Source organism: Chinchilla lanigera, unplaced genomic scaffold (assembly GCF_000276665.1).
Source record: "Chinchilla lanigera isolate Chin_1 unplaced genomic scaffold, ChiLan1.0 scaffold00035, whole genome shotgun sequence".
In the NCBI taxonomy this organism is placed as follows: domain Eukaryota; kingdom Metazoa; phylum Chordata; class Mammalia; order Rodentia; family Chinchillidae; genus Chinchilla; species Chinchilla lanigera.
This window is the reverse complement of record NW_004955436.1, coordinates 1,619,562-1,630,179: the sequence shown is the minus strand read 5'-3', so window position 1 is coordinate 1,630,179 and position 10,618 is coordinate 1,619,562. Positions and strand designations below refer to the sequence as shown.

The window sequence follows — 10,618 nt, the reverse complement described above, 5'->3', positions numbered from 1 at the left end:
CACGCCCCCGCCGCGCCGGCCACGCCCCCACCCCTCGTCGGGCGTGGCCACGGCAGGAGGGCGAGAGGGCGCCGTCCGCCCCGCGTGCGCCTTCTGAAGGAATTTGGGCGTTCTCCGATTTTTTTCTCTTAAAGCTCTCCTTGCATGCACGCAGCGGTTCTCTCGGTTCTAGTGAATTCAGCAGATAAGTTTGGCCAGTGTCCTTTCGGTTGGGCTCCGCTGTCCAAGGTCCGAGCGGTATTTGGAGGAGAGAGGGTTGTTTGCAGGGAAAGGAGTCGCGACCTGCAGACCGCTGTCAGCGCGAAGGGAGCAAAGCCGCTGTGGAAGTGGAGCTCTTGGCCCGGGGCTGCGTGCAGCTAGAGACGACAGGAGGGGCGGGGTGGGTCCCTGTACAGGCTTTCCGGGGAGTCTGGACTGGGCATCTGGAGCTGCGCCTGGGTCTTCTGCACATTCCGGGTCCAGCAAGTCCCAGAATGAGGAGATTACAGGAGCTGTGCTCAGCTACGCCTGGGCTCCCAGCCGTTGAGGCGCAGGAGTGCATGGGAGGGGAAAATGCAACTCTTAGAGGACCAGGGGACCGCAGGTGCAGAAGGGAGAGGGGGAACTCGCAGCCACATCGAGACGTGTGGTCTGCAAAGCATGTATAACCGAAGCCTTTAGTAAATGAATACTTGGAGCAGGACGGATGCTGAGCAGCCTTTGCCTGTCCACCAGTTCAAGCCTGAGCAGAGGAAACGATTCGTTGATGCAGCGGGGCGAAAGTTTGTGAGGCAGGCTGTCCCTGTTTACTAAGTAGGGGTGTATAAAGTTCTGTTTGCTATTCATAAATTACCATTTTTCGTTGTGTTGTATATGAAACCGTTGCACTTGGCTAAATAAAATTCAGAGTGGAAGTTGTTTAAGTACATCTATAGTGGGTGAGTTTGCTCATAGTGCATTGCCCAAAACTTTGACTAGTCATTCTTTGGGCGATGTTCATCCCTAAATAGCTTGCTTTTGATGAAATGTCTTCATGTGATGGTCTTTTGAAGTTACTGTAGGACCACTAATAGGCGACCTCCCGGTGTGTAAGAAACCTGGTTAGAGTGGAGGAAGCCACATAGGACCAGCGGGGGCAGTTCCTGGAAAGCCACTTGTTTGTGTGCATCGGGGTAGCAGAGTCATACTGTGTGCTAGGAACAGGCGCCTAGGACTGATAAGTAGGGTACTCTTCACTCGCATTTGGTGCGGTATTGGTACTGACCAAGAAAAAGTAGTTGTTTTGCACTGTAAGACATGCTGTATATTTAAGATAAAGGTGGCCATTTGAAAATTAAAACAACATCGCTTCTTGGCTAATCTCAAGTGAAGATTAAAACATGACTCTTACGAGATAGCTGTATGCAGTTGTCTGATTACTGTACCATCTCTTAAGAGGGAATTCTGAGTCACTTATTCTATTAAAATGACATATACCTGTTACAGTGAAGTGTATTGTGCAGTTTGACCATAGGTGTGAAAACAGAACGAGTCTTACTAAACTCATTTAGTGGATGTGTGGTGTCAAGGTCTGAGAAGAGGTACCTGGCTACTACTAACCTGGCTTAATTTTTTTTTTTTTTTTGCTTAGTGTGTCATATACAAGAGCATTTAAGGGGAAGAAATCTTCCTGATAATTCACTGGAAGCTTCGAGGATTGGGTTCAGGACCCTCTACTGCCTCTCAGCTTAACTGCTTAATTACTGTACATCAAAAATATTAAGGATGTCTGAGCACTTTCTCCAGCAGCTCGCTCACTGTGGACAGTACTTTTCAGGAAAGAGCAAAACATCCGTTGAGTATGTCTTGTCCTAGTTCTAAATTCACTGGTGTGCTTTAGGGAAAAAATAGTTGTAAAAGCCTCTCTGTGATGTCAGAGGCAGTTTGTGGGACCTGTTGCTGAGCAACTTTTTGGTGACTCCCAGAATGCAAATCACATTGCAACAGATGGGTGAGGACCAGTGTCTTCAATTAGTAAGCACGTAAGGGTGCCCACAGAAGGCCTGGAGGGCTCTATGGGAGGTAGTCCCCAGGTAACTTCTCTGTCAGTCTCTGGGGAAAGATTGGTAGAGATTGCTTGGTTTTCAGGATGAACTAAGCCTGGCTAGTTGCTAGAGTAGAAATATCCGAACCTGGTTAGTTACTGTCACAGGCTGAACTTCGCTCCCTTAGGTGTGTATCCTGAAGCACTAATACCTGTGCCTGGTACGTGACTACACTGGAGACAGGGCCCCTGAAGAGTGAGGAGGTGCAGGAGGCTGTCAGGGTGCCCTTCCCCAGTCTGCCTGGGGGGCACCAGAGGAGCATCAGGGGCCTTGCACACAGGAGGATGCAGCCAGGGCAGCCATCTGCAAGCCCAGAAGAGACGCTCAGAAGAAACCAGCCAAGCCTGCAAGCCCTGATCCTGCCCTCTCACCTCCCAGCTGTGGGGAAATGAATTATGTTGCGAAAGCCACCCAGTCTGGTATCTTGTTAGGCAGTGCTAGCAAACTGAGGGAGCTGTGCGACTGCCCACTGCGGGTCAAGTTTATTAGATATCTAAGCTTGTTTAATCTTTCTGTTGATCAGTTATTGAGGACTTCCTGAGACGTGAAATGATGTGGTTCTCCGGCCGTGCTATTTGGAAGAGGAAAAGTGTCCCTCGATGAACATTCAGCTTGAGTTTTGAAGACAAGATGCAGCTTGCATCCTTGGACTTAGGACTGCTCGTAGAGGGCGTCGCACAGTCAGTGTAATGTTGAGCTGAGTCACACACAAAACAGGCAAAGTAAAAGCATAGCAGAGTTAGACCAAATTAAAATGTATTGCATGAAGATACATCAGAGGGAGGAACTAAGTGGACCTCAGTCCCTTATCGTAGGAGTGGAAATACTCACCCTAGATTTGCAGCTGGAGAAATTGCTTAGCACAGTGTTGAGTTGCCTTCAGAGGGTCGTGTGTGTCATTGTCCTGTCTCTTGGAGGGTATTCTCTCATAAGGCTTGTATCTGGCGGTGGTTTGCAGTGCTGGGGACTAACCACAGAGCCTTATACCACCTGGGTGAGTGCTGTCCCCTGAGCTGTGCTCGGCGGCTGCCCAGGCTTGTGGCTTTGCTAGACCCTTAGTTAGTTTAAAAGCTCCTTTGTGTTTACTGTGTAGTGAAAGAGTGTCAGAATGTAATAGTGATTTTAAATAAATTCCCAGTAAAAATGTAGATTCTGGAGTTTACAGATGGTTCTAAGTAGAATAAATTCTGCAGTTTTGAATAATTCATAATACACAAAGAGGATATGCGACAAGGAGTTTTTGCGCTGGGCTCTGGGAAAGGTCCAAAGATACAGCAGCAGTGACCTGTGGTCTGGTAGGAAAGGCAGTTCATGCAAGCAGATAAGCATGATACGGCGTAGAGAGAGTGAGGTGCGGCTCTAACCGTGCGCACTTAGCAAGGCAGAGGCAAAGCTGTTTTCTTTTCTGAAGCGCTCTTAAACCGCCTGCTTTTAAGCGTGCCAGTGTCCGGGCACGGAGCAGGGCAGCTGCTGTCACCCCATGTAACAGGCAGCATCGCACTCCCCGCAGGCCGTTCTGTGCCTGCTCTTCCTTGCTGCACAGGGCAGACCTGCTGTGGTCTTGCCGAGGAGACAGACCGGTCTGACTTCAGGGGAGAGCCCCAGGCTGGCAGCAGCTGGAGTGGTGGGAGACCCCCACCCAGGCCGAGCTGGAGGCTTCTTACCGTGGGGCTAAGCGGACATCAGTTCCTGCAGCCCCCAGGGGTGCGGAAGTTGAGGGACCACGCCTGCCAGATGTACCCTTGTTCTCCTTTCGGGGTGGCTCAGTGTCTCCCTGTTCTTCCCTCCACCCTGTTAGTGAAGTCTCGCGGTGTTCACCTCCTCGCCGCAAGGTTCTCGTCTGTGAAGACATCCGCTGTATTTGGCCCCTTGTCCACAGCTGTACTGTGCTGCGAAATACCCTGTGCGTAGCTGCAAATTGTGTCACTCAGCTTTGTGCAGCCCCATGTTTATTGTTTACAGTCTTTTGTCATTAATATCATTTCATTATTTTTGACCCAAAGAAGATAAGTGGAACTAATAATTGTTTTCTGTTTCTCGTGTCTAATTTTTTCCGCATGTCTTCTTGGTCCTCTTTTAAATCAAGCTCAGACTCTCAAACTCAGTCTCCCTTGTGGCCCACTTTTCACGTTTTCCTCCAGCCCTTCCTCTTCTGCTCATCAAGGTTCTCCTCCGTATCTGATGGGGGGAAGGTGGTGACAGCAGCAGAGGATACAGATCTGGGAACCCTCTCTGACCTCCACTGCCACCGCCTCCACCGCAGCCTCCTCTGGTTGCTTATTATAGAAACCAGTGACAGTAGAGGAAGACCTGCTTGGCACAGCTAGGCAGGTAGGCTTTGTGAGAGGGAGAAAGCCAGAAACAGGAAGGACAGCAAGGGAGCTGCTAGCTGCTGCGGAGTGACCTGGCGGAGGTTCAGGAGAGTTCCTGCCTGCTAGGGCTTGGAGTCCAGCGTGCCTTGAGTGCACACCACGCGTGCTCTGGTGGTTACAAGGTGATGTTTTTGGGAATAACAGCTTCACTGAGGTGCAGTTCACATAACATATGATTCACTCCCTTAAGGAGTCAGTAGTTTTTAGGAGATTCACAGAGTTCTAAGTTATTCACATACCACCAGTTAATTGTGGAATATGTCCACCATCGCCGAAGGATGCTCTTGTGCCTTTCCCCGGCACTCTCAGAGCTGGGTAACCCCAAGTCCCTCTGTCTATAGATCTGTCTGTTGTTATGCTGTACTCTTTCGAAATTCATTTTAAAAAATCATTCTTCTGAATTCTTCACCTGATATTTTATCTGCTTCAGTATCTTTTGAGTCACTCACTAGTGAATTACATGTCCTACTGGAGCAGTCATGTTGCCTTGGTTGTTTTCTTATGTTTCTGATGAGATTGGGTGCGCTCAGGATGGTATGGCCATAGGCTTCCTATATTTCTATGTTGCGGTTTATTTACCTTTTCATTGGCTATCTCTTCTACTTTCATGTAAAGGCCTCTTTAAGGATCAGCCTGCTCTTCACAAAGTGTCGTGGGACCCTGGAATGTTGTGAAGTGTTGAATATATTTCCAAATGAGCTTCCTGATATATATTCCTGGGTACTTCCTTAGTGGTGGTCGGTGTATTTCACAGCGTGAGCACTGGAGGGGCCAGCATTATAAGGTAGCAGGGAACAGGAAGTTTGCCTGGCTGGTTTACAGACAGGGTTCAGTGGTCTTCCAGGGCCAGGCTGTTGCCAGGTTGCATCCTTGAGTCTGTGGCACCCTTTGAGAAGCTCATGTGAAACACAGAGCCGCTGATTTCCCCGAGTGCAAACGCGTGGCATGTCCCATGCAGTCCCACCCATGACTGTGGCTTTCTGTCGCCCAGTCTCACCTGCAGTCGCGCTCATTTGCTTAGTCCTGATCTGCTTTGACCTGCCACCCATGCTGCTAGTCTTAACCCTGGGAGGTCCGCTGTCACCCTTAATAATATGTAAAAAGAGTTTGTTTTTGTCTCTCAGATCTGCTGCAACTTCTGAAGGGTTAGAGAGGAGCTGAGCTCTGCCGCTTCTGTGTGGACGCTTCCTTCTCGTCCTCTTCTGAGGACATTAGTCACTGGCTGTTCCCAGACTCCGTCCAGTGCGGAGCCTCTGTGCATTTCCTCCTTCACCCGTTTCTCTCTGAGAACCTGTTCTTAACTATTTCAGTTTCAAGTTGGGGAGAAGCTGGGTCAGAGTTTCTTAAAATGTAGTCTGGGGCCCATCTGCAACAAAATTAGCTAAGGTGATGGGAATTACAGTCTCTTTTCTATCAAGACATATTTTTACATATTTGAGAGATGCAGTGTAACAATTTGAAACCTGTGTAATAATAAAATCAGCAAACATTAATCATTTCCATCACCACAAGCATTAATCATTTTTATGTGTTGGGAACTTCTGTAATCTTTTCTAGTTATTTTAAGTACATAATGGATTAATGGAGCCAGTAGTTAACCTACTGTAATATAAAAACCAGAATTAATTATCGCCATTATTATTTAGTGTTTGCTGGAGGGCTTATCAGAATTGTGTTGGTCAGCGTTCCTTCACTCTGGCTAAATACCTGAGGAAAAACAACTTAAAGGGCAAAAGGTTTATTTTGACTTGCAGTTACAAAAGTTTCTATGGCTGGATCCATGGATTGATTTGGTAATTATACATTGGATACATGTGTTGACATTATCATGCTGTATACCATAACTGTGTACAATTATGTGTTAATTAAAAATTAAATTTAAAATTAAAAAGAAATTAAGAGCTAACTTCTGATGTAGGCAAGAGACAGTGAGGTGACACATTTAAAAAACTGAGTGGAGAAAAAAAAAAGCATCAACCCAGAATCTAATACCCAGCAAAACTATCTTCCAAAATTGAACACAAAATACATTCCCAGGTAAACAATAATTGAGAGAATTAGTACCTACCAGACTTGTCTTAAAGAATTACTGAAGGAAATTCTTCAGGGTGAAAGTACATTGCCCTAGATTGATCCAGATCTTTAAGAAGAGCGAGCACCAGCAAAAGGTAATTATATACTTAGAAAAAGCAGTCTAAAGGTGTATTTCTTTTCTAAACTGATTTTAAAAGGAACTATATAAGACAGTAGACATGCAAGTATGTTGTTGTACCTGTAACATATAGAAATATATATTTGGTGATAATAGGTATGGAGGCATTTCCTGGGATTCTATATCTGGTCTGTGACCTCTTCTCTCTGGCTGTGTTCCCCTGCTGTGCCTTCGGACAGCCATGAACTGTCAGGCTTTGCTCCACCACACTCTTCTACCGTGGTGATCTTGCCTTGGAGCCAGCCGACCATGGACTAAATTCTCTGAAACTATGAGTTAAATTAAACCTGTCCTTTAATTTGCAGGTGTTAGGTATTTTGTTGAGCAAAACGGAAAAAGTTGACTAATACAGAAAGCTGGCACCACAAAAGTGGGGTCATTGCTGTGACTATACCAGCCATGTGGTTCAGAAACCTTTGTAACTGGTTTGTGTGAGGTTTGGAGTTGCAGGGTTGTGGAGCCCTAAATGTTGTAAGCAGAGCTTGATGACCGATTGTCAGATTCAGAAGACCAGCGTACCAGTGGGAATGTGAGCATTAGAGCCCTGGCTCGTTAGGTTTCAGATGGGAGCAAGGACTGTTGGGAATTGGACTAGAGAGCATGCATATTATGTTCTGGCAAAAAAAAAAAAAAAAAAAAATACTATATTTTGCCCGTGTCCTGAGACTTTGTGGGTGGCTGAATTTAAGGGCTATGGACTCACTGATCTAGGGACGGAAATATCAAGCCAGCCCAGTACTCAGACTAAACATGAGCACTACTGTCTGCTTTTAGCCAATTCATAGTAAAAATCAGAAGCAAATATCAGAGCAAAAATATTTGAAAAGCGTAAATTTGGACCAGAAAAGAACCACATCTAAAGTTGGGGCCAAAGGAAGTATGGTTGCTGAAGACATGAATGCCATTAAAAAGAAACTAACTGCTTTGAACCAAGAGAAGAAGAAAGATGGCTTGCTTTGGCAGGACCTCTTCTTGCCTTTTTCCTTAACCTGTTTGTTAGGCTCCCTGCCCTGTCTGGGACTCATTTATTGGGCTTCACTGGTTGTTCATTGCTCTGTTGTTTTGACAGTGACGTGGGACATAAATTGCTGGGCAGTCTGGACTAATAACATTTTGCAGGGGTAGTTTCTGAGTTCTGTGTTTGAGCTTTTTCTGACCCTCGTAGAGCTTTTGTCAGCTGGCTGTTTCTCTGGTTCTTTATGGTATGTTAGTGTCTTGGTTGAGCACATTGCTATCCTGGAGTTACTGGCTTTGTTTTTATTACTTGCCTCAAAGCCTTTGTTGAGGTTGAACTTCCCTGCATTCTGTCCAAATAAAATCAGTTTCCTTAGGGAGAGGTTTGGAGTTTGCAGGGTGTTTTGTTTGTTTGTTTCCTGTTACTATAGTAAAAATCCTGAGACCGGATAATGTGTAAAGAAGAGACTTAGTTAGCTCCCAGTTTAGAGGCTGGTACTCCCAGCAGCTTGGTGCTGTCCCTGGTGATTGTCCCCTGGGCAGCATCACATGATGGCAGATGGCATGGCAAGAACATGTGCAAGAAGGAGAGATCACATGGGGAGACAGGAACCCGGGAGGAGACCAGGGAGGGCCAGTCTTTCTTTTATAAAAACGTTCCCACAGGAACTAACCAAGGTCTCACTAGGAAGACATCAATTTCTTCTAAGGCCAGTGCCTCCAGTGACCCAATTACTTTTCACTTGATTCCACCTCTTTGAAGTTTCACACCTCCCAAGAGGATCACTCTTCCAACACACGAAGTTTGAGGACATATTCAAACTGTACCCAAATCCTAGCAGCCCCTTCTCCTGGTCAAATTCTCTGAGCTACCATCCCAGGGTCTAGGTTGGGTGTGTTAGTCTCTGCCCTTGTTGGTTTCGCCTTTTCAAGCATAGAGGCTTCACTGTTGGAATGAGCTGAATCCCAGCTAATGGGGACCCCCAGTGTTTCCTGCCAGTCACGGTGGGTCAACCCTCTGCTGTATGCGTTGGGAAGGGGTAGAGCTCTTGGCAGCACTCACTGGGCAGGTGCCCTCTGTGCATCAGCACTGAGGAGGTAAGGAAGGCTGTCGGGCCTTCCTGGAGAGGTGTTATATTCCTAGGATAAGAGCCAGGTAAGAGGGAGCGCTTCTTGACTACCCCCATTGGAAGGAGAGTTCCCATTCAGCTCTGCTGGGGAAAAATGGAGAGGAAGCTAAGATTTAAGTGTGCCTAAAATAAGTGCTCAAGAAGGAAGCACGTGTAAGTGATTTAAGTGTCATAGACTCTTGCTATTCTTAACAAATTTCAGATTTTTTGAGTAATTTTCATTGTTTACTGTATGCCCTTAGTGAAGTTTCCATAAATGGTACGTGGTTGCATTTTTAAAAGTAATTTCCACCAATTATGCCTGCTTCCCTGAGGAGCCTTTCCCTGGAGGCTCTCACACTGCTGTTCCTGAAGTGATGTGAAGCTCCTATTCTGCCCCTCTTGTCCTCCTCCATTGTTCTGAAGTGCGGCTGTTATAACTGGCTTGTGAGTAACTTCTGGTGCCACTGTTCCTGCCTCTGTGCCTCTAAGACCTTTACTAGAATGGGCCACTGGTTCCATGTCTGCACAGAGGAGATGTAATGTTTATACAGTAAATTCTACACATTGGCCCACTGAGTGCTAACTTAGGACACAAGCAAACCATGAATCAACAAGAATGCAGTGCTGTTGTTATCCTCTTGTTATTTGTCTGCCAAAATTGCCAAATACTTAGTTGAGCAATCTCAGTTTTGTCCTGCAAAAGACAAAATAAGTGTTTTCACATGTAGCAACCTCCCCTGAAGGCACAGGCAGTAGTTGGGGAAGGAAAAGGTAGGGGCAGGGGGAAGAAATGTTCATATTAGCTGACTGGGGAATGGAGACAGCATTAAAAGGTGGAGCCCAGGGGAATTCAAGTACGTAATTGGACGTTACACAGGTAGACTTAAATGCCGGCTGGCCCAGTATTTGAACACAGTGTACTTCCTTCGTGAGCATACTCTTTGATATTAACAATAAATAGTTGCTGAATTATTGAACGCAAGAGTCCTCTACCAGCAAGGGAATGAATTAGGACCAACGTCTCTGCCTTGGCTGATTTTGCTATTTTAGCACTAAAACCCCCAAGTTTACAAGGTAAGACACCCTCAATATATTGACTTGTAAGCACCAGAAATAATATTTCTTTCTTCTTCCCTGCCTTTCCAGAGACAGAGATAACTCTTTATCCTGTCTCAAGAAATGAATGAAAGGAAAAACATTCTCAGGTAACCTTGTTTTTAGTTGTCTTTGCCACAGGTTGCAGGGAAGGGCGGCAGAACCTCCCACACTTCTACGGCTGGGGGGTGGGAGGTGATTCCTAGAACCTTCTGCCCTCTGCATGGCTGCCTGCTGGCTGCATGCATCCTTTGTACACTGACAGTGGACTCTCCAGCTTTCCCTCGGGAGTTTAATGAGGAGCTGACTGCTTTGTAAGGCGGCCCCCTCCTTGTAAACCCCTCAGCTGTTCCAACAGCCCCTGTACATGTCTGGATGTCAATCTGTTATTTCTTCTGAAGCTTCTCCAAATTTATCTAATTCTTCTTCTATAGTATAGCTCTCTAAATATATTAAAAGTTTTATTTCCTCCATTTTTTTTAGGCTAAACATTTCCTGCTCTGAACTATTATTTAGATGGTATTCTTTCCATGTTCTCCATGATCTCATTTTTGTGCTCTACTCTATTAGTATTTCTTTTTAAATTAAAAACGGCCGTCCTTTGTCAAAAGCCAGACACAGATGTTTTGGACTGTGATGCCGTACAGTGTCTATCACAGCTCCTCGGGTTGCTGCTGTAGTGAAGCAGCCAGAGACAGTATGTAAACACATCAGCACGAGCGTGTTTAGGTTTCTTCGCAGTGTGGTAGCTTGGTTCAGAATCTAGCGTTCCAGGAAATAAGGCATGGCCTTCTTAGGATTTAGCCTTGA

The 10,618-nt window shown here is 46.1% G+C and overlaps 1 protein-coding gene across 1 annotated transcript in view; it reads left to right on the top strand.

Annotated features, from left to right (window-relative positions):
- Positions 1-1,958: 1,958 nt before the first annotated feature.
- LOC102024378 (DNA helicase MCM9-like) overlaps positions 1,959-10,618 on the top strand; it is a gene marked incomplete at its 3' end in the record, with an annotated part of 34,228 nt that continues 25,568 nt past the window's right edge. The window contains 1 exon segment of the mRNA XM_013516639.1: positions 1,959-2,051.